General features: G+C 39.2%; 1 protein-coding gene and 1 pseudogene across 1 annotated transcript in view; one reads left to right on the plus strand and one right to left on the minus strand.

Annotated features, from left to right (window-relative positions):
• Nucleotides 1–21378, minus strand: part of ST6GALNAC5 (ST6 N-acetylgalactosaminide alpha-2,6-sialyltransferase 5) — a 198622-nt gene that overhangs the window by 96276 nt on the left and 80968 nt on the right. The window lies entirely within an intron of this gene.
• LOC136151128 (transcription initiation factor TFIID subunit 9-like) lies at nt 16604–17157 on the plus strand (annotated as a pseudogene).

Raw genomic sequence — 21378 nt, forward strand, 5'->3', positions numbered from 1 at the left:
GTCTAGATAAGCAGGTCCAAAGCAAGGAGTACTTCTAGAAGGATTCAAGGGTTAAAGGTAAAAAGCAAACCATACATACAAAGAGAAATACATAGATATAAATAGATATAATTATGTTACCCCTAGAGATTTAAAATAAGCAAAATATGTCATTGTATTTACATTAAAATACCAAGAAAGTAAGAATAAATATATACAGGCTTTGAGTCTCTATACATTAGCTAAATACAAATCTCTCTATACAACCTACACAGATCAATAATGAAAGCAAATAAAACCACCAGTAGCCCCCATCTGCAACATAACTAGATGACAGAGGATGCTACAAATTTCACTTTACACAGTAGTGAAGGAAGAATCTGAAATCCGCAAGTGCCAGCACTGAAGAATTGTTGGAGCTGAAAATCTGCTAGAGAATGCTTGAGAAAGACGAGAAGGCAGCAGGCCTGGCAGTGGCAGAGCAGAGATAAAAATCATTCCTACTGGGAAGATGTCATGCTCTGAGAGGATCAACACTGACAAAAGTTGATAATCTGTTGGATCAAGACACCATCAGTGGGAACACAAATGGAGGGGGCTGCTCAGAGGTGGCAGTCTTGGGAAGGTGCCTTTTTGCGAAGATGAGAGATGTCCCTAAGGCCCAGGTGATGAAGCAGAAGGAGGAAGGAAGATTGGGGTCCATTGGAAAAGAATAAGGACACCCTCCCCAATAAAAGATGCCATCTAGTTTTGAAAAGGGCTCTTAACTGTATCAAGAGAAGACAGCACTCTTGAAGTAAGAAATTAAGTGAGCCACCCCAAAACCATAACGTTGTCCATACAGAATCATGTGTTGTTACTGATCCAGGAAAATACAAGACAATTCAAAGTTAAATGGCAGATACCATCCCCACAAAGTCACTCTAAGACCTTGGAAATTGAGAATCAAAATATTTCAAATAGTGGAAATTCTCCCTGTACCCCAAAACTACAAAGTTGAAGAAAACAAACACAATTTCCAACTGAGTTAAATGTACATAAAAAAGCACTTTGTATCTTTTTTAAGAAAACAAACTTCTAATCAGAAATAAAAAAAAGCTTAGAACAGAAATGGACAAAATTTCAAAAGACAATTTAAATAGGAATCAGTTAAATGGGGAATATGGCAACACTATCCCAAGGCAGAAAGCTGGGTCTCAACACCTCAGCCAAGAGACTGTATTTAACATCACTGATAACCAGCAAATGGACATTCTGAACCTCAGAGTGTGATGTGCTAGGGGAATACAGTATCACCAATGTAGTATTCTTTCCAAAAAAAAATTTTACCTGAATCTAATCATGAAGAAATAATCAGACACATCTAGAACATAGGACATTCTCAAAGACAACTGGCTTGCACTCCTTTCAGAACTGTCAGTGACATGAAAAAAAAGAAGGGGAAGATATTCTTCCAGTAAAAGGAGATTAAAGAGACATAAATAAATTCAGTGTCTGATTCTTTACTAAATCCTGATTTAGAAAGAAATCACCAGCTATAAAGAACATTTTTGGAATAAATGGGAAAATTTAAATATGTTCTGTATTCATATAAATTATGGTAGCAGATATTAAGTTTATTATGTTTGTGGCAGTTGTACTGTGATGATGTAAAACAATGTAGTTTATTTTAACTTAGCAGTTACCACCTGGCTGAAGTATCTAGGGGTGAGGCGTCATGTTTAGTACAAACTTTCAATTCGATCAACAAAATCTGAGTGTGGGTAGATGCATGTGCACACATAGATGGATGGAGTTAAATATAAAACAAGTATGTCAAAATGTTAATACCTAGTGAGGGACTTCCCTGGTGGCCCAGGAATTAAGACTCTGCTTCCAATGCAGGGAACATGGGTCCGATCCCTTGTTGGGGAACTAAGAACTGGAGTGCTGAGTGGTGTGGCCAATAAAATAAATATACTAGGACCTACTGAGGGCTTCCCTGGTAGCTTAGTCGTAAAGAATCTGCCTGCAATGCATGAAACATGGGTTCAATCCCTGGGCCAGGAAGATCCCCTGGCGAAGGAAATGGCAACCCACTCCAGTATTCTTGCCTGGAGAATTTCATGGACAGAGGAGCCTGGTGGGCTACAGTTCATGGGATCACAAAAGAGTTGTATATGACTTAGCGACTAAACAACAAGAGATATCATCCCCAACCAGAAAGAACCAACTATATAGCACAGACAACTCTACTCAATGTTCTGTAGTGACTTATATGGGAAAATAATCTAAAAAAGAGTGGATGTATGTGTATGTGTAGCTGATTCACTTTCCTGTATGGCAGAAAGTCATACAACACTATAAACCAGCTATACCCAATAAAATTTTTAAAGAAAAAGAAAATTGGAAGGCAATATTTAAAAATGTTAATAACTAATGAATGTAGGTGTGCTGGGTTAAACGTACTCCCCATCCCTTCATGTCTACATAGAAGCTCAGAATGTGACTGTGTTTAACAATAAGGTCTTTGCAGATAATAATTAGTTACATTAAAATGAGGTCATTCTGGACCATGGTGGCCCTAAACCTAATAGGGCTTCCCTGGTGGCTCAGAGGTTAAAACGTCTGCTTGCAATGCAGGAGACCTGGGTTTGATCCTTGGGTCGGGAAGATCCCCTGGAGAAGGAAATGGCAACCCACTCCACTACTGTTGCCTGGGAAATCCCATGGACAGAGGAGCCTGATGAGCTACAGTCCATGGGGTCACAAAGAGTTGGACATGACTGAGCAAGCACACACACACATTAAACCTAATATGGTCCTTATAAGGAAAGATACACAGGGGAAAAGGCCGCGATGATGGAAGCAGAGTTCTAAGAAATACAGTCCAAGAAGTGCCCAGGGCTGCCAGTGATCACTGAACATTAGGAAGAGGCAAATAATTTCCCCAGAGCCTTCAGTGGGGAACAGGGCCTGCAGACACCTTGATTTTAGACATCTACTTTCCAGAACTATAAGAAAATAAGTTTTTGTTGTTTGAGTCACCCAATTAGTTATGCAAATCCTAGAGAAATTAATATGATAGGTAAAGCTAAAAATATTTTAGGTTTTTACTCAATGAAAATACTTCAGGTTTTTCAGTAGGTCTGAAGTATTTCAAAATTACAAGTAAGGAAAAAATAACAATACATAAAATGTTAAAAAATTAATTGATTCATAGAACAAAATCAAGGAAATAAACCAACCAAGTTTATCTTCCCAATAAATGTGAGGAGTCCATGCCCCTCAATAACCTCAAAAAACCTCCGACCTCCGTGTTATAAAGTGAGCATAATCATCTCTCTTCTCCCTGAATTTATGCCCAAAATCTTGTGTGACTGGCTGCAATTTTTGTGTAGAACTGCCAGATGTTCAGAACTGCAGAGGTGGTTGGGAATAATACTGCTGAGTCACAGGAAATGCAGTTGGCCTTCAATAGATGGGAGTGGAGTGAAGGTTCTGGAAAGAGGTTGTTGTTGTTCAATTGCTCAGTTGCATTGCTCAGTCACATCCGACTCTTTGTGACCCCACGGACTGCAGTATGCCAGGCTTTCTTTCCTTCACCATCTCCCGGAAACAGGATAAAGGGACAAAACAGATCTTCAATTCATAGGAATGATGGTATCATTTAATAAGCCAAAATATGAGCAAAGTCAATATTGGACCTGGTTTGGGACAAACAAACAAATAAGGTGTTGGCTTTACACAGAAAGGGACATGCCAGGAGAAGAGAGAGTTTGGACCTGTCACCAGGCTGTCTATAGTCTAAGAAGGTTATTGCAGTCTGTGGGCTTGGAACTGGTCTTCTGGGGTCTGCATTCAGGGTGTCTTACTCTGCATTTGTGACTTTAGAAAACCAGAGATAATCATCATACTCATAGGGTTGTTGTAAGAAATGAGTCTTCATAGTACTAAAAAAGCATTTCTGCAACCCAGCATTATGCACATTTGTGCTGTACATTTTTTTGATCTCAGCCTTGTATATGACTTTACCTGGTAGTCTCAAACCACAGTGAATGCAGAAGCAGTGATTTCAACAGAGCTTGACTCTGAAATTTTGCAATGATCATGCCCAGTGTTTCAAGGTATGGGGAAAAGAATTCTGCAAACAGTACAACCACTGCTAAAATTTTATTTTCTCACTTGAAGTTTTTGGAGTTTTGCAAATGTTTTCCAATAAGGTAATGCAAATCTGATAATCAGAAAAAATTAAAAAAACTAGCCATGTTTTTAATGTCAGTTAAGAAGCAGAAGTGCTCAAATGCCCCACAGCCCTTGCTGTAGTCCTGCCCAGGCAGCTGACACTGGGGCTGTTGTTCAAGAGGTCAGGGGAAACTTAGTAGAAAATTAGGAAAAAAATGTTTAAATAGACTCAGATTGAATTTAGTGAATTATTCTGATAAAAATACACAGGCTCAAGAGGAAAGCAAAAAGACATCGACAAGTCTGGATGTTTATTTAATGCAGATTTATGGACTTCATTACAAAAAAAATTGATTAAAAATAACTTCCTTCTAAACAAAAGCCAATGTGTATATAGTTGAAAATAAAATTGATAAAACACTTCAGCAATTGCATTGTCCCAGGTTTCAGAATTCTAGATCCTTAAGTACTTTTTCATAATTTAGTCCAGTTTTAACAGGGCACCAGACCACCTGACCTGCCTTTTGAAAAACCTGTATGTAGGTCAGGAAGCAACAGTTAGAACTGGACTTAGAACAACAGACTGGTTCCAAATAGGAAAAGGAGAACTTCAAGGCTGTATATCGTAACCCTGTTTATTTAACTTATATGCAGAGTACATCATGAGAAATGCTGGGCTGGAAGAAGCACAAGCTGGAATCAAGGTTGCCAAAAGAAATATCAGTAACTTCAGATATGCAGATGACACCACCTTTATAGCAGAAAGTGAAGAAGAACTAAAGAGCCTCTTGAGGAAAGTGAAAGAGGAGAGTGAAAAAGTTAGCTTAAAGCTCAACATTCAGAAAACTAAGATCATGGCATCTGGTCCCATCACCTCATGGCAAATAGATGAGGAAACAGTGGAAACAGTGGCTGACTTTATTTTTCTGGGCTCCAAAATCACTGCAGATGGTGAAATCAAAAGACGCTTACTCCTTGGAAGGAAAGTTATGACCAACCTAGACAGCATATTCAAAAGCAGAGACATTACTTTGTCGATAAAGGTCCGTCTAGTCAAGGCTATGGTTTTTCCAGTGGTCATGTGTGGATGTGAGAGTTGGACTATAAAGAAAGCTGAATGCAGAAGAAGTGATGCTTTTGAACTGTGGTGTTGGAGAAAACTTTTGAGAGCCACTTGGACTGCAAGGAGATCTAGTCAGTCCATCCTAAAGGAAATCAGTCCTGGGTGTTCATTGGAAGGACTGATGTTGAAACTGAAACTCCAGTACTTTGGCCACCTCATGCGAAGAGCTGACTCATTGGAAAAGACCCTGATGCTGGGAAAGATTGAAGGCAGAAGGAGAAGGGGATGACAGAGAATGAGGTGGTTGGATGGTATCACCGACTTGATGGACATGGGTTTGGGTGGACTCCGGGAGTTGGTGATGGACATGGAGGCCTGGCGTGCTGCGGTTCACGGGGTTGCAAAGAGTCGGACACGACTGAGCGACTGAACTGAACTGAACAGGGCACAATGACTAGAGAGCATGGCAGCCAGATATTATTAAAAATATAAATATATGCAGTATCTGACCTAAGGACTACCATATTGATTGCTAATTTATCTCTGTCTTTATGTAGACAAACTAAACAAATCCCTGCTTGACACACAAGACAGTCACAGATTTTTAGACACTTAGGACTCTTAAGAGGGTTTTAAAGTACATCTAGTACAGCTTCCTATGCAAAGTAGGCATTACAGCATATAACACAAGTGATGGGTAGTCAGGCCCTCAGATGTGGTCTTTAGACCTTTGTCTGTCCATCCTCATATTACCCAGATCTGTAATAAAAAAAAGAGCTACCACTTAGCAACCTCTTTGTGCCTGGAACTGTGCAGGGTTTTTGTTTGTCTGTTTCAATCACAGAACATGCTTCTTTTCTCCCCCCTTTATGCCATTTATCACATATATAACAGCATTTTTTACTAGTGTGCGTTTTTGCTCATTGTCCACCTTTCCACTGAACTGTAAATTCTTTGAGGGTAAAAATCGTGATAACTTTGCTTGCTGCTATATCCCTAATCCCTTCTACATAGCCTGGAACTCATCAAGTATTTGTTAAATTAATAAACACAGCTTTGGATTCTTCTCCCAGTTTTAAAATTAACCAGAATCTAAAGGTCATTGAGGTGTTCCTCAAAGTTAATACATGTCAGTGCCAAGAATCAGGTCCAGCTCCATTTGACCACAGAGGCCATGACCATCCTCCCAAGCTTCTTGGCCACCCAATTAGTTTAAAGGGAACCTACTAATTAAGCAATTTCAAATTAATGACATGAATTATATTCAATTCCTGCTCCCTCTCCCCAAAGCTAATAAAGTATGTATTTCAAATCTGAGTTTTAATTTTCTACAAGATGATACTAACGTCACCTCTGGGTTTGGTGCTTTATAATGCTTTACATTATATATTTCAATGTCTACACATGCTCACCATCCCCAATCATCCCTATGGATGTCTTTTTTCCTCTGATCAAAACCATACACAAAATATAAATCAATGATTTGCTGGAATCAGTCTGTACTGGCTCCCAGAACACATTGTTAAATTTTCAGAGAGTTTGTGAGCTGGATGTCAAAGCACAGCTATTATTAAAAATTAAACTTACAATAAAATAAATTATATGAAAAAGAAATAAAATTTCAGTGGAGAAATAATAAGTTTTTAAACAAATGGTGTTGGAACAACTGGACCACCATGGGCAGGAGCTTTGACTTAAAACCATACCATATAAAATATTAACTCAAAATGATTGTGGAGTTAAATTTAAAATTTTAATATTTTATAAGAAAACATAGGAGAAACTCTTTAGGATTGAAACCTAGGTGAGGAGTCTTTAGACATGACATTAAAGGCAAGATCCATAAAAGAAAGCATTGATAAATTTACCTTCATCAAAATTTAAAATTTTTGTGCCACAAAAGGCCCTGTTAAGAGGATGAAAAGATAAGTTACAGACTGGAAGAAAAAACTCGTAAACCACATATCTGACAAAGTTCTTGTATCTAGATGATATAAAGAATTCTCAAAACTCAACAGTAAGGAAACCAAAAATCTGATTAGAAGCTGGGTAGAAGATATAAAGAGGCACTTCATGCAAGAGTTGAGGTGGCAAACAAATATATGAAAAGCTGTCTAACATCATTAGCCATTAAGTAATGCAAATTAATACCTCAATAAGATTTCATTATTCAACTATTAAAATAGCTAAAATGAAAAATAATAACAACACAAAACTCTGGCAAGGACATTTGCTTGGTCTGTCATACATTCTGGCAGGAAACTAAGATAATACAACCACCTGAGAAAATAATTTCCAAAATAATTTGGGAAAATTTTCTGTACTTTATCATACGACTCAGCAGTCACACTCCTGGTCACATCCCAGAAAATTGAAAAATTACATTCACACAAAAACCTGTACACAAATGTTTATGGGGGCTCTATCCATAACAGTATAAGACGGGAACAACTCAAATTATCCATCAGTGGGTGAGTGGTTAACCAAACTGGTACATCCACACAATGGGACACTGCTTAGCAATAAAAAAGAATGATACCTGAAACAAAGTTCAGAGAATTCTGCTTAGTGAAAAAGAGTATCAAATTTATATAACCTATAGTTCTATATTTAAAACATTCTGGATATTGATTGTTATATTAGCAACAGACATGGAGAACAGACTAAGAATGGAGACAAGGACAGAGTGGTGACAATCTAGAGAGAAAACACAGGGGAATTCCTTCGTGGTGATGGGACATTTATGCATCCTGAATGTCCTGACGTTCATACACATCTATACAGGGGATAACACTGCACACATACCACAAACCACACATCGACACACACTGACAGATGAATCCATATGAAAATGATGACAACTGATCGATGTTTTCAGTCTAGTAGTATCAGGCTGTTGCTGTTCAGTTGCCCAGCTGTGTCCAGCTCTTTGTGGCCCTGTGGACTGCAGCAGGCCAGGCCTCCCTCCCCCTCATCATCTCCCAGAATTTGCCCAAGTTCATGTTCACTGTATCAGTAATCTGTCCCGCCATCTCATCCTCTGATGCCCTCTTATCCTTCTGCCCTCAATCTTTCCCAGCATCAGGGACTTTTTCAGTGAGTCATCTGTTCGCATCAGAAGACAAAATGCTGGAGCTTCAGCTCCAGTAGTATCATACAAGTCTCTATTTCAGGTTCATGATATTGTATTACAGTTATATAAGATGTCAACATTAGGGGAAGCTGGGTGAAGGGTATATGGGGCTGTACTATTTTTGCAAATTCCTATGTGTCTTATAATTACTTCAAAATAAAAAATCAAACAAAACAAATGCATAAGAAATGAATACTCAAGACAGCAATTTCTAATTGTTTTACAACATTTTAATATTAACTCTGTCCTGAAGTTATTTACATCCACTCAATGCTGGTTGTATTAGTCAGCTCAGGCTATTGTAAGAAAAATACCAGAGACTGAGTGACTTCAATAATAGACTTTTCTCACAGTTCTGGATTTTGGGGAGTCAAAAATCAAGGAGCTGGGCAGATTTGGTTCCTGGTAAGAGTGCTCTTCCTGTCCTGTAGATGACAGCCTTCCAGCTGAGGCTGTGTCCTTACATGGCAGCATGCAGGCAACCGTGATGTTTCTTCCTCTTCTAATAGGGACATTAATCCTCTCATGGGAGCCCTGTCCTCATGACATCATCTAAAGTTAATTACCTCCCAGAGTCTCCAGCTTCAAATACTATCACACTGGGAATTAAGTCTTCAACATACAAATTCTAAGGAGATACAAACATTCAGTCCTTAGCAATGGAAGCATCATACAAGTTCTGCTACCATGTACTTCCCTACTCTGCATTCAAAGACATCTCATTGGTAGCTGGAAACCATCCATATAATAGTATTTATATCATAGAAATAAGTACAAACTATAAACCAGAATTTGGTTTATTGTACTGCTAATTGCAAAAAAAGTAGAATAGTGGAGAAAATGTTAATATTGCAAATTAAGCCTTAAAGGGTGTTGTGTCTATAAACCACTATATCATGAATAGCATCAAATCGATAAGCTAGTCTTCTATTATTTGAAAACTATTATTTGATTCAGCAAAGAAATTGCTCACAAACTCAAAGAAGTTTGTCATGAGTGAGAAAAGTTCCAACATTGGTGTTTTTTTGTTTCACTTTCTTATTGTTGAAGTGAAAGTGAAACTGTCAGTCGCTCAGTCGTGCCTGACTCTGTGACTGTGTCTGACCCATGGACTGTAGCCCTTCAGGCTCCTCTGCCCATGGAATTCTCCAGGCAAGAATACTGGAGTGGGTAGATATCCCCTTCTCCAGGGGATCTTCTCTTCCTGACCCAGGGATTGAGGCTGGGTCTCTTGCATTGCAGGCAGATTTGTTACCCTCTGAGCCACCAAGGAAGCCCTTTCTTCTCATTAAGAAGAACCAAAAAATATCAATTACATTCATGTTGGGACTATACACATTCTTTATTGCAACTGCAGATTGGCTACGGACACAAGAAATTCTTGAAATTAATTTATTTATTTTAATTGGAGGTAATTACTTTACACTATTGTGGTGGTTTTTGCCATAAATTGACATGAATCAGCCATGGGTGCACATGTGTCCCCCCACCCTTAAATCCCTTCCCATCTCCCACCTCCCTCCTCACTCATCCCTCTGGGCTGTCTCAGAGCACTGGCTTTGAGTGCTCTGCTTCACGCATTGAACTTGCACTGGCCATCTATTTTACATATGGTAATATACATGTTTCAATGCTATTCTCTCAAATCATCCCACCCTCTTCTTCTCCCACATAGTCCAAAAGTCTATTCTTTACATCTTTGTCTCTTTTGCTGTCTTGTATATAGGGTCATCATTATTGTCTTTCTAAATTCCATATATATATGCGTTAATATACTATATTGGTGTTTCTCTTTCTGACTTACTTCACTCTGTATAATAGGCTCCAGTTTCATACACCTCATTAGAACTGACTCAAATGCATTCTTTTTTATAACTGAGTGATATTCCATCGTGCATACGTACCACAGCTTTCTTATCCATTCATCTGCTGATGGACATCCACGTTTCTTCCATGTCCTAGCTATTGTAAACAGCAGACACAAGAATTTTGCAAAAATCAATGAAAGCATTCTGTGAGGACCAATTTGCTACATGAAATTAACAACAAAAGGTATTGCATATTTGTATTTTATTAGTAGTAGTGTTATTATTTTATTATTTCTAAAGTGTGTACTGCCATCACATCAATACAATTCACAATAAGCTTAAGCATGTACATATTCACATTTTAAAAGGGAGGTAGGGGGTTCAGGATTAGGGGGAGGGACACAAATATAACTGTGACTGATTCATGTTGATGTATGGTAAAAACCATCACAATATTGTAAAGTAGTTCAGTTCAGTCGCTCAATCATGTCTGACTCTTTGAGACCCCGTGGACTGCAGCACACCAGGCTTCCCTGTCCATTGCCAACTCCCAGAGCTTGATCAAACTCATGTCCATCAAGTCAGTGAGGTCATCCAATCATCTCATCCTCTGTCAACCCCTTCTCCTCTGGCCTTCCATTCTTCCCAGAATCAGGGTCTTTTCCAATGAGTCAGTTCTTCGCATCAGGTGGCCAAAGTATCGGAGTTTCAGCTTCAGCATCAGTCCTTCCAACGAATATTCAGGACTGGTTTCCTTTAGGATGGACTGGTTGGATCTTCTTGCTGTCCAAGGAACTCTCAAGAGTCTTCTCCAACACCACAGTTCAAAAGCATCAATCCTTCAGTGCTCAGCTTTCTTTATAGTCCGACTCTCACATCCATATATGACTACTGGAAAAACCATAGCTTAGACTAGACAGACCTTTGTCAGCAAAGTAGTGTCTCTGCTTTTTAGTATGCTCTCTAGGTTGTCATAGCTTTTCTTTCAAGGAGCAAGTGTCTTTTAATTTCATGGCTGGAATCACCATCTGCAGTGATTTTGGAGCCCAAGAAAATAAAGTCTCTTACTGTTTCCATTGTTTCCCCATCTATTTGCCATGAAGTGATGAGACCGGATGTCATGATCTTAGTTTTCTGAATGTTGAATTTTAAACCAACTTTTTCACTCTCCTCTTTCACTTTCCTCAAGAAGCTCTTTAGTTCTTCTTCACTTTCTGCTATAAAGGTGGTGTCATCTGCGTATCTGAGGTTTTTGATATCTTGGCAATCTTGATTCCAGCTTGTGCTTCATCCAGCCCGGCATTCTGCATGATGAACTGTGCATGGTGCACCCTGAATAAGCAGGGTGACAATATACAACCTTGATGTACTCCTTTCCCAATTTGGAACCACTCTGTTGTTCCATGTCCAGTTCTAACTGTTGCTTTTTGACTTGCATACACATTTTTCAGGAGGCAGGTGAGGTGGTCTGGTATTCCCATCCCTTTAAGAATTTTCCACAGTTTGTTGTGATCCACAAAGTCAAAGAGTTTGGCATAGTCAATAAAACAGAAGTAGATGTTTTTCTGTAACTCTCCTGATTTTTTGATGATCCAACGGATGTTGGCAATTTGATATCTGGTTCCTCTGCCTGTTCTAAAACTAATTATTTTTCAATTAAAACTAATTATCAAAAATTATATTAAAAAGAGAGAGAGCTAGTGTGTAAATATTTACTGGCATAACACTATTTATTTACAGGCATAAGTCCAATCCTCTCTCTTTGTTCTTACTTCAGTGGAGAAATCACCACTCCCCTTTAAATCACAGATGTAGGTTAATTGTGCCACATCAGGCTTTTACCTTTTGTACATGTTCTGTTTCTGGGAGACTGATTTGATCCCTGTATGTTCAGATTTGTGTGCTCAGAATCAATGACCTCTACCACTGTAAACCCTGTTGACTTTGCAAGAAGATGCTTTAGTTTCTCCCATGAAGAGACCCTTAGAGTAGGCTGGGTAAGTTCCACTTTGCTTTCAGCTTAGACTCCAAATTTACAAGTTTTCTAGTGGTTTTTCCATTTCTTTTGGTATAACAAAATCTGAAAGCAAGATTTTTTTCTAGCAGATGGTTCATGGAATTAGTCACTTTGGGTCTTTACCTACTAAATGTTTTACACTCACTGTCCCTTGGCTGTGACATGTACTGGCCTAGATCATCATCCCAGCTGATTTGCTGTTTGGTTCCATGTAGTATAGTTAGACTTTCAGGCTCAGTGCTTCTGCTTATTCTGGAAAGTCCTTCATCCCAATACCAGAGCCCAGAATCCTTCCTTCTACTGAGGATTCAGTCCAGCCACCTCCTACCTTGTCTTTCCTTTCCAAATCCACTCAATATAGAAAAATACACATCCTTTTCTCTGAATCTCCCTGGAATGTAGCCAAATCTTTCTTCTGACATCTTCTCCCTCATATTGCTGTCGCTATTCTGTGGCTTATGTCACAGGTTTCTATTATCTCCTTAAGGACAAGGCTCTTTCTTAATTTATTTCTAAATTTCACCATGGTGGCTAGTTTAATGCCTGTGCATAGTAAGGACTTCCCTGGTGGCTCAGACAGTAAAGCGTCTGTCTACAATGTGGGAGACCTGGGTTCGATCCCTGGGTTGGGAAGATTCCCTGGAGAAGGAAATGGCAACCCACTCCAGCACTCTTGCCTAGAAAATCCCATGGACCGAGGAGCCTGGTGTCCATGGGGTCGCAAAGAATTGAACACGACTGAGCAACTTCACTTTCTTTCATAGTAAGGAGTGTAAATGATAATGAAGAGAGTATATCTTATAGTTACTTTAAAATAGATCTAAGATATAGAAAATGACTATCTCAGTGCCTGGCTAATGGTGGCTGCTCAATAAATGGTGTATGTGTGTGTATAAAATACATAGGATACACATATAGCATAAATATGTGGTATATATTATTACTATTGCTGGCACTACCATTGTTATTGTTGTTTAGCTGCTAACTCATATCTGACCCTTTGCAGCCCCATGGACTGTAGCCCACCAGGCTTCTCTGTCCTTGGAATTTCCCAGGCAGGAATACTGGAGTGTGTTGCCATTTTCTTCTCCAGGGGATCTTTCCAACCCAGGGATCAAATCCGAGTTTCATGTCTTCTGCATTGGCAGGCAGGTTCTTTACCACTGAGCTATCAGGGAAGTCCAGCACTATCATTGTCATATTACTATTACTGATACAGGTTCAATTTCAGTGAAAGCATCTATGAATTTTCTAGTGCAGTGTAGGGTAAGAGCTTGGGCCTGTAAGTTAGGAGTTAGAAAATCCAAGTTTTCATCTCATTTCTGCCCAAGGTTCATGGCCTTGGGCTAATCAACCTCCTTGGGCTTCAGTTCCCTCACATGCAAAATATGTTTGTGAATGTGAGAAGGCTGAGCCTCTTTGAAGCACTAAAGTCTGACCTCCACAATACCACATGGCAAGTCCCCTTGGGTGAGTTGGTCTCCTGGGGACAGGCAGCACCCTGCTGATCACTGCCTCTCTCTAAACCCTCACCAATGGGATAAGGACCCTTTGGCAAAGTGTCTCAGTGATGTGCAGAGACCTCCAGCCATTCCACTTGTTGATTTTACTGGCTGGATAAGGACTGTTTCCTTCTTCAGTTTGTGATCACAGTGAGAATTTGAAAGTTGTTGAAAAAAAGAAATCAACTCCAAAGAGTTTTGGAGGTGACATTTCTAATCATTTTTCTCTTGGCAAGTTGCTGTGGGAGAATGCCTCTCAAGTGGATCACTCTGATGACAAGGCACTGAAGCATCCTCCCTCCGACCCCATGTGACACAGGGCTGGGGACCTCAGGAACACAGAAGCCCAGAACAGTCATGTGCCACAGCTAGGAGATGCCTGTTTAGTCCAAGAATTTGATCTTATACATGAGGAAGCTGGAGCTCGGAGGGACCAAAGGACTCCTTCAAGGTCACAGAGCTAGTTAGTGGAAGAACTTGGAAGCGCACCTCCTGGGTCCCAGCTCACAGCTTCTGCTCCCACTCCAGTCCCACTCACCATGGGCCAGCATCACAGCTGGCAAGGAGCATCTCTGATGCCAAAATGAGGTCCAGACAGACACATAATGTCTTCTCCCCTGCTCTCCCAGTTCTCAAATAAAATCTGATTGTTGGAGAGAGCTGAAGTTGGCTTTGGGAAAAACTAATTCCAATTCTTAACTCCCATGAGAACAGTGAAGATTTTTGTCTCTAATGTACAGGCCATCCTATCCTGGATATGATTAGTAGGGAGCAGTAAGCAACTGGTGCCTCAGAGGCCCTCTTCCTTTGTGGCTGAGCAGACCCAGCAACACCCCTCAGGATGTGGCTTACAAGAAATGGCAGATATGTTTCCTGGAACATACCTGTCTAGACTCAGATGGCAGCTGCTAGGCCATGAGCTCTAGAGAATAAGCAGTCCAAGCATCAACCTGGCACAAGGCCTGGCAGATGGAAGACATTCAGCATGTTGGTTGGATGAGTCCAAAAAGTGTCACTCATGCTGGTGACCACATTGTCACAGGATATTCAGGAGAATACGAAATGGCTCAGTAATAGCTGCCCTTTAACAAATGAAGATGAGGTTGAAAATGAATCGTCTAAGCTTATGGTTCTTGATATGTTTTTGGAGTAAGGAAATCAGACACATACTTTGTCAGAATCACTGTAGTGGAAATAGTTACTTGGGTGGAAGGGAAGGAGAGTAAGAAGTATATTCTTATTTATCATCTTATTTAACTAGTGTTAGCATATATTCTTATTTTAATAGTTTTGTTTCTCTCTTTTCTCACTCATTAGCAACTCAGGATGACCTGGACTTTCTGACTCTGGAATCTGGCACCATTCTGCAATTTTGTGCTCTGGGGCTTGATATGAGACCCAAGGCTCTCATTCACTCTCTCTCTTTCTTACTGGCCAGCTTTCTTTCTGTGGAGGGAGGTTGGTTCTGTGGAGAGAAATCAGGGAGCTGACTGCTAAGGTAGGATGAGCTTACAGGAGGCAGAGTCCTCTAAGTCCCACTCCATGGCCCCTTGCTGGCCCAAATTCCCTTAGGATGGGATAATGTGGCCAAGTTGCAATCAACAAAATGTGGAAGGAAGTGTCGTGAGGGTACTTCCTGGCCCCCATAGGCACTTGGAACAAACCTTTAGCTCTCTCCTTTTTTTTCTTTTTTAAAGTTTATTCTATTGAAGTTGATTTACAGTGTTATATTAGTTTCTGGTATACAGCAAAATGATTCCGTTATATATGTATATATGTGTGTGCCTATATATATTTTAAAATATTCTTTTCCATTATGAATGGAATTATTGAATGTAGTTATTGACTGAGTTACTGAATGTAGTTCCCTGTGCTATACAGTAGAACCTTGTTGTTCATCTGTTCTCTGTATAAGAGCTTGCATCTGCTAATCACAGAATCCCAATCCATCCCTCTCCCATCACTCTCCTGCCTGGCAACCACACGTTTTCTATGTCTCTGTTAGCACCCTCTTCTCCTGACACAGCAAGTTTGCAGGCTACAGGATAGAAAAGGGTCATCTGACTCATTTTGGACTTTGAGTGCAGAATAAACCTCAGTGTGTTAAAAAATTTACTTGTTAGGCTTATTTGTTACTGAAGCATAGTCTATCCTGACCTTTCCTCTGATTTATCAAGCCCATTTCATCTGAGGACGACACGTTGGAGGTGGGGGGCAGGCAGGATGCAGGACAGGAGGCTTCTGTGAATTCAACATTTTGCATTTGTTTAGAGATCCTCCTCTGTTTGTCAGATCCTGTTATTGCAAAGATTCGGACCAACTTAACGACTGAACAATTCCTGTTATCCTGCTTAGAAATATGAATTTGTCTGCACAGGATGGAGGGATTTGAGGAGAATTTATACACAAGCCCAGATTTTCTCTTTTGGTCCTAGTTTCCCCTGTGTTCCTTTTTTTTTTTTGCTAAAAAACAAAAACAAGCAAACAAACCCCCCCCCCCCCCAAAACCTATTATAAGATAAAAGATAAACTTTCTGGAGATTTAAATACTTCAGATGGTAAACTTTCAATAATTTTACAGCTTTTTAATCATCATGCCCTTTTAGCTTTAACAATCCCTCATTTAAAATTACTAATTTTCCTTAAGAAAACAGGGGAAACACTTCATGACATTGATCTTGGCAGTGATTTCACAGACCTGACAACAAAAACATTGGCAACAAAAGCGAAAATAGCCAAGTGGAACTACATCAAACTAAAAATTCTTCTGCAGAGCAAAGAAAACAATCCTATCCCCCATCTCATTGTCTTTTTCCTACTGAAACTTTTCATCCCCACTATCTCCTTCTGAATTACATAACCTCATGATTAATCATTTTAATGTGCAGATTAATTTTGGGTCTTCATGTCCTGTCCTTCCCTGACATAAATGAAGGAATGAAGGAAGAGAAGATACCAATTAAATCATTTACCTCTCCTCTCCCAAGAGATTTTTAAATTAGATATTGCAAGGCAAAGAAATCAAACCTCCTTGCCATTGATCAAGTCATATTAAAGTCTTAGATTGCCACCTGGTACATATTGCTTGACTGCTCAAAATTATGTATTTAGGTCTCTACAAAAAAGGCATCTACTTCAGTTAAGTGTTGGTTCAGTTATGAGCTGACCAAGTACTCCCACGTACCATGTCTGTGTCAGCTAAAGCAGGGCCTGCAGTGTCCCTCACAGGGCAAAGGTTCACAGTACAGATACCCACTTCACAATCCCCAGCTGTAAGGCATCAATTCCTGCAATGGCAGTCATTCAAAATGTTGTAATTAAACCATCATTAATTAGGTCCTAAAACATTCTTATTACTACTAATGTGGTGTCATCACCAAAATACTGCCAATGAATCATCAAATGCATTGAAAACAAAATGTGAAGATGATGATGAAGAGTATAATAATTTATCTAACCTTGATGCAGGTAACATGCATACTTGGTTTTGAATCCATTGTACTGAGATTAAACACGCATGCTATGTTTTAGAAAAATAGCATTTAATGAGCATATAAGGTTACCATATTTTTCAATTAAAAAAAGATACCAACTGAGTTTCGGACTACAATACCTGAAATAAAAACTAATTGTCCTCTTGAAAAAATAAAGTTGCGGATTCACTTGAAATAGCCAATGAAATAAATGTCTGGGTCCAAGATGGAGCTACCCCTGCCTGGTATGCCAGGTCAGCAAACTGATACAGGTAACTTTCAAGTCCAGAGAAAAGTTTCATTTGACCAGAAACACAATGTATCCTGTCAACCAATCCCCACATACCAAGCCAATTCAGGGTTCTGTATGTATTTCCTTTTCCCTTGTTCATTTTCTCTTCTTTATTTATTATTCTTTATCCTATAAAAGCATCCTGCCTTTCAGCCCATGATGAAGTTCTCTGGACCCTGGCAAATGGAGACTGCTTGCTTCATGAAGTGTTAAATAAAGTTTGTTCGTATCATCTAAATTGTCTTTAATTATTTTAAGAGAGCTTAATCTCTACTTATTTCCTGCCACATGATAGAGGAAATATGTTTTTAAAGCTACAAGATACAATTTCTAGGTCAGAATTATTTATATTATAATCGACTTAGATATATAAAATATTATGCATCCTAACCTTCAGATAATGTCTAATAAAAAAAGGCAAATTCATTTTTATGGAATTGAGCTGCAGATGAATGGATAAGAAAGCAGTGGTACATATACACAATGGAATATTACTCAGCCATTAAAAAGAATACATTTGAATCAGTTCTAATGAGGTGGATGAAACTGGAACCTATTATACAGAGTGAAGTAAGCCAGAAAGAAAAGCACCAATACATATATATGGAATTTAGAAAGATGGTAATGATAACCCTATATGTGAGACAGCAAAAGAGACACAGATGTATAGAACAGTCTTTTGGACTCTGTGGGAGAGGGCGAAGGTGGGATGATTTGGGAGAATGGCACTGAAACATGTATATTATCATATGTGAAACGAATTGCCAGTACAGGTTTGATGCATGAGACAGGGTGCTCGGGGCTGGTGCACTGGGATGACTCAGAGGGATGGGATGGGGAGGGAGGTGGGAGGGGGGTTCAGGATGGGGAACACATATACACCCATGGCAGATCCATGTCAACGTATGGCAAAACCACTACAATATTGTAAAGTAATTAGTCTCCAATTAAAATAAATAAACTTATATTAAAAAAAGAGGCAAATTCAGAAATTCTGGACATGATTTCATTTTTTTTCTCATTATTGTCTTGCTAATAAATGTGTGTGTGTGTGTGTGTGTGTGTGTGTGTGTGTGTGTGTGCTCAGTCGCATCGGACACTTTGTGACTCCATGGACTGTAGCCTGCCATGCTCCTCCCTCCATGGGATTATTCTGGCAAGACTACTGGAGTGGGTTGTCATTTCCTTCTCTAGGAGATCTTCCTGATCCAGGGATTGAAGGCAGGTGTCCTTTGTCTCCTGCATTGGCAGGTGGATTCTTTACCACTGAGCATCTGGGAAGCTCTGTTGCTAATAAATACAGTTATGAATTTTAATTGTTCCCCAAGGTTAGAATCATGGATAATTGAGTAAGCAAAACTGTGCCTGAGTTTGGATCAAAATTCTATAGGCCTAGAATTTCATAAGAGGAACTGGACTCAGCTGGCACTTCAGAAAACAGGTCCCCCCAAAACTGAGTTCCCCTGACACGTATGATTAACCTCTCTATCCAAAACCTAATTGCCTTTCTTGTCCGACTCCTGTACCCCTCAGGATTGAGAAGCATCAAACAAAAGGGGGGATTGAAATTGAACAGGACTCTGTGAGTCCCTCCCATGTACAAAAGCCCTTGTGTATCCCCCACCTTTTCTTGTTTATAGAAAAAGATTCTACTCTCCTATGCCTTCCTTGAGTTTCAAAGAGCAGACTCAAATGGTTACTAATTAGAGAAATGATGATATGCAGAAACAAAGGAAAAGCAATTAAGAAAGATAGCTTGAACAATAGTTCAATGATAGGACAGTCTTCCTCAAGGAATATACACAGCAATCAGATGCATACCTTTGGGTTATTATGCAGAAACTAAGACCCCTAGCCAGGTACAGGATGGTGATTATATGCTGGTCTCAGTCTGGTGGGAACCTGAAAGTTGATAACTGAGGTTCCTGAAATACCACCTTGTCACCTAACCACCACCACCCAATCAAAGGAAAGTCATGCACCCAGCAACCCTCACTCCAAATACTGCATTTAAAAACCCTTCCCTGAAAACCATAGGGGAGTTTGGGTCTTTTGAGCATGAGCTACCAGTTCTCCTTGTTTGGTGCACTGCAAATAGACACTGTACTTCCTTCACTGCAACTTTGTGTCAATCGATTGGTTATGCTGGGTAGCAGGCAGGTGAACCCAAGTTTAGTTCAGTAACACTTCCAGGCAGGAATTTATATCTACTTAATTTTATAATTTGGTAGGAGACCAACCTATCCATTCAGGGATAGGCACACCCATTTGAAAATAGTTGTTAACATGTTCAAAAAAAATACATGTGTGCTTATCCTTGTGTACATTGAATGCACCATTAAATTTAGACACAAAAATGAAAAATCTGAAATCACTTAAATTCCTAGGTAAAGTCATTTAAAATATTAAAACTAAACAACTTAAACTTTTTATCATCCACAAACCATTCTGGCCCACTCTTGCAAAAATAGCTCACAAGGCAATTTGGGTTGGAGGCATTTTTCTTCTTTAACTCTTCCAAGTGCAGCTTTGAATTAGCATGTTCAATAAAGCAAGTAACACTTCCACTTGATTGCTTGAAACCATTCTTGACCCTCATTTCATTCTAGTTGGAGGTAATTACTTACTGCTAATGCAAAGTGCTAAAGACAGCCTTAAATTCTGTTGAATTATTATGTAGATTGGGAATCAGACCTCTCCAATTTTTCTCTTAAAACAGCACCATAACTCTAATTTCTACTTTGTCAGACTCAAAAGTCAACCTACTTTGAGTGAAAACTTCTTACTTAAAATAAGATATTGATCTTGGACCTGGTGGGAGAAATGGGTGAAATTCTTTGGAAATGAAGCCAGGAGTGAATGTCAGTAATAGGAGAGGTGAAGTATATACTTTCAGGATCTAATACACAATACACATTTTTTTTTTTTTTTTCAAACTTGTGGTACTGAAAATACAAGACTGCATAGTCAATCTAAGTAGCAACTCCAAATGTAATCAGAGTCACTGGATAATTTTGTTGTTTTATCTGAGTCTAGATGAAAACTCTGAGTATCAACTCATTTAAATTCAAATCAATCATTGCTGTATACTAAGACGTCATCTCTGGATTAATAGTATTTACGGTAAAATGGAACAGGGTTTCTCTTTGCCACATTCCTGGAATCAATAAAAAAAACAACAGTAAAAGGCATTTTTTTCTGTGAATACCTAAATGACTTCATAACCATTACTCCACTCAGGAAAAATGATTCTTATAGCACAGTGAGGGGGAGAGAATGCTTGGCTTCTATTAAGACTAATGGAGATAGGGATGCAAAGTTCAGTTGTCAGGAAAGAAGCAGTTGCCACAAGCCTGGAGAACTGAAGGAAAATTTACTAATTAGTTCTTCCTAAACCAAGAAGCTTGTTGTTTTACTCTCCTTCCTTCATTAAAAGTAAGGCATAGGATCATATACCTAACAAGGGTAAATGAACTATCTTCCAAAATTAAAAAAGATAACAAGTGCAATAGCATAACCTTAAATATACGAGGTTGTGCATTCTTTACTTTAAAATTTAAGTCTACAAAATGTTGAAAACATCACACTTGAAAAATTGGGACTGGCGGGACATGATTTATCAACTCCGTTCCTCTGGGGAGGGCAGGCCCCAAGCACATTTCCTACAGCATCCCTACTATTTTCCGTTTTCTAAAATTATGCTTCTGGTCTAATCAAAATACTACTTTGACACAGACTTTTTAATCTTCCTTTTTTTCTTCCACAAAATCACCTCAGGTATCACAAATCCACTTTATTGGAAACCATAATCTTGTACTTAAAGAACAACTCAGTGTTAACCCCAGGCCCTCTGGACACCTTTAATCAGGTTTAGGTGAGTCCTGAAATCTTGGAATGCCTGATGGGGCTTGAGTCAGTAAGGAGGGTTTTACAGACCCTCTCTGTGT

Source organism: Muntiacus reevesi, chromosome 1 (assembly GCF_963930625.1).
Source record: "Muntiacus reevesi chromosome 1, mMunRee1.1, whole genome shotgun sequence".
In the NCBI taxonomy this organism is placed as follows: Eukaryota; Metazoa; Chordata; class Mammalia; order Artiodactyla; family Cervidae; genus Muntiacus; species Muntiacus reevesi.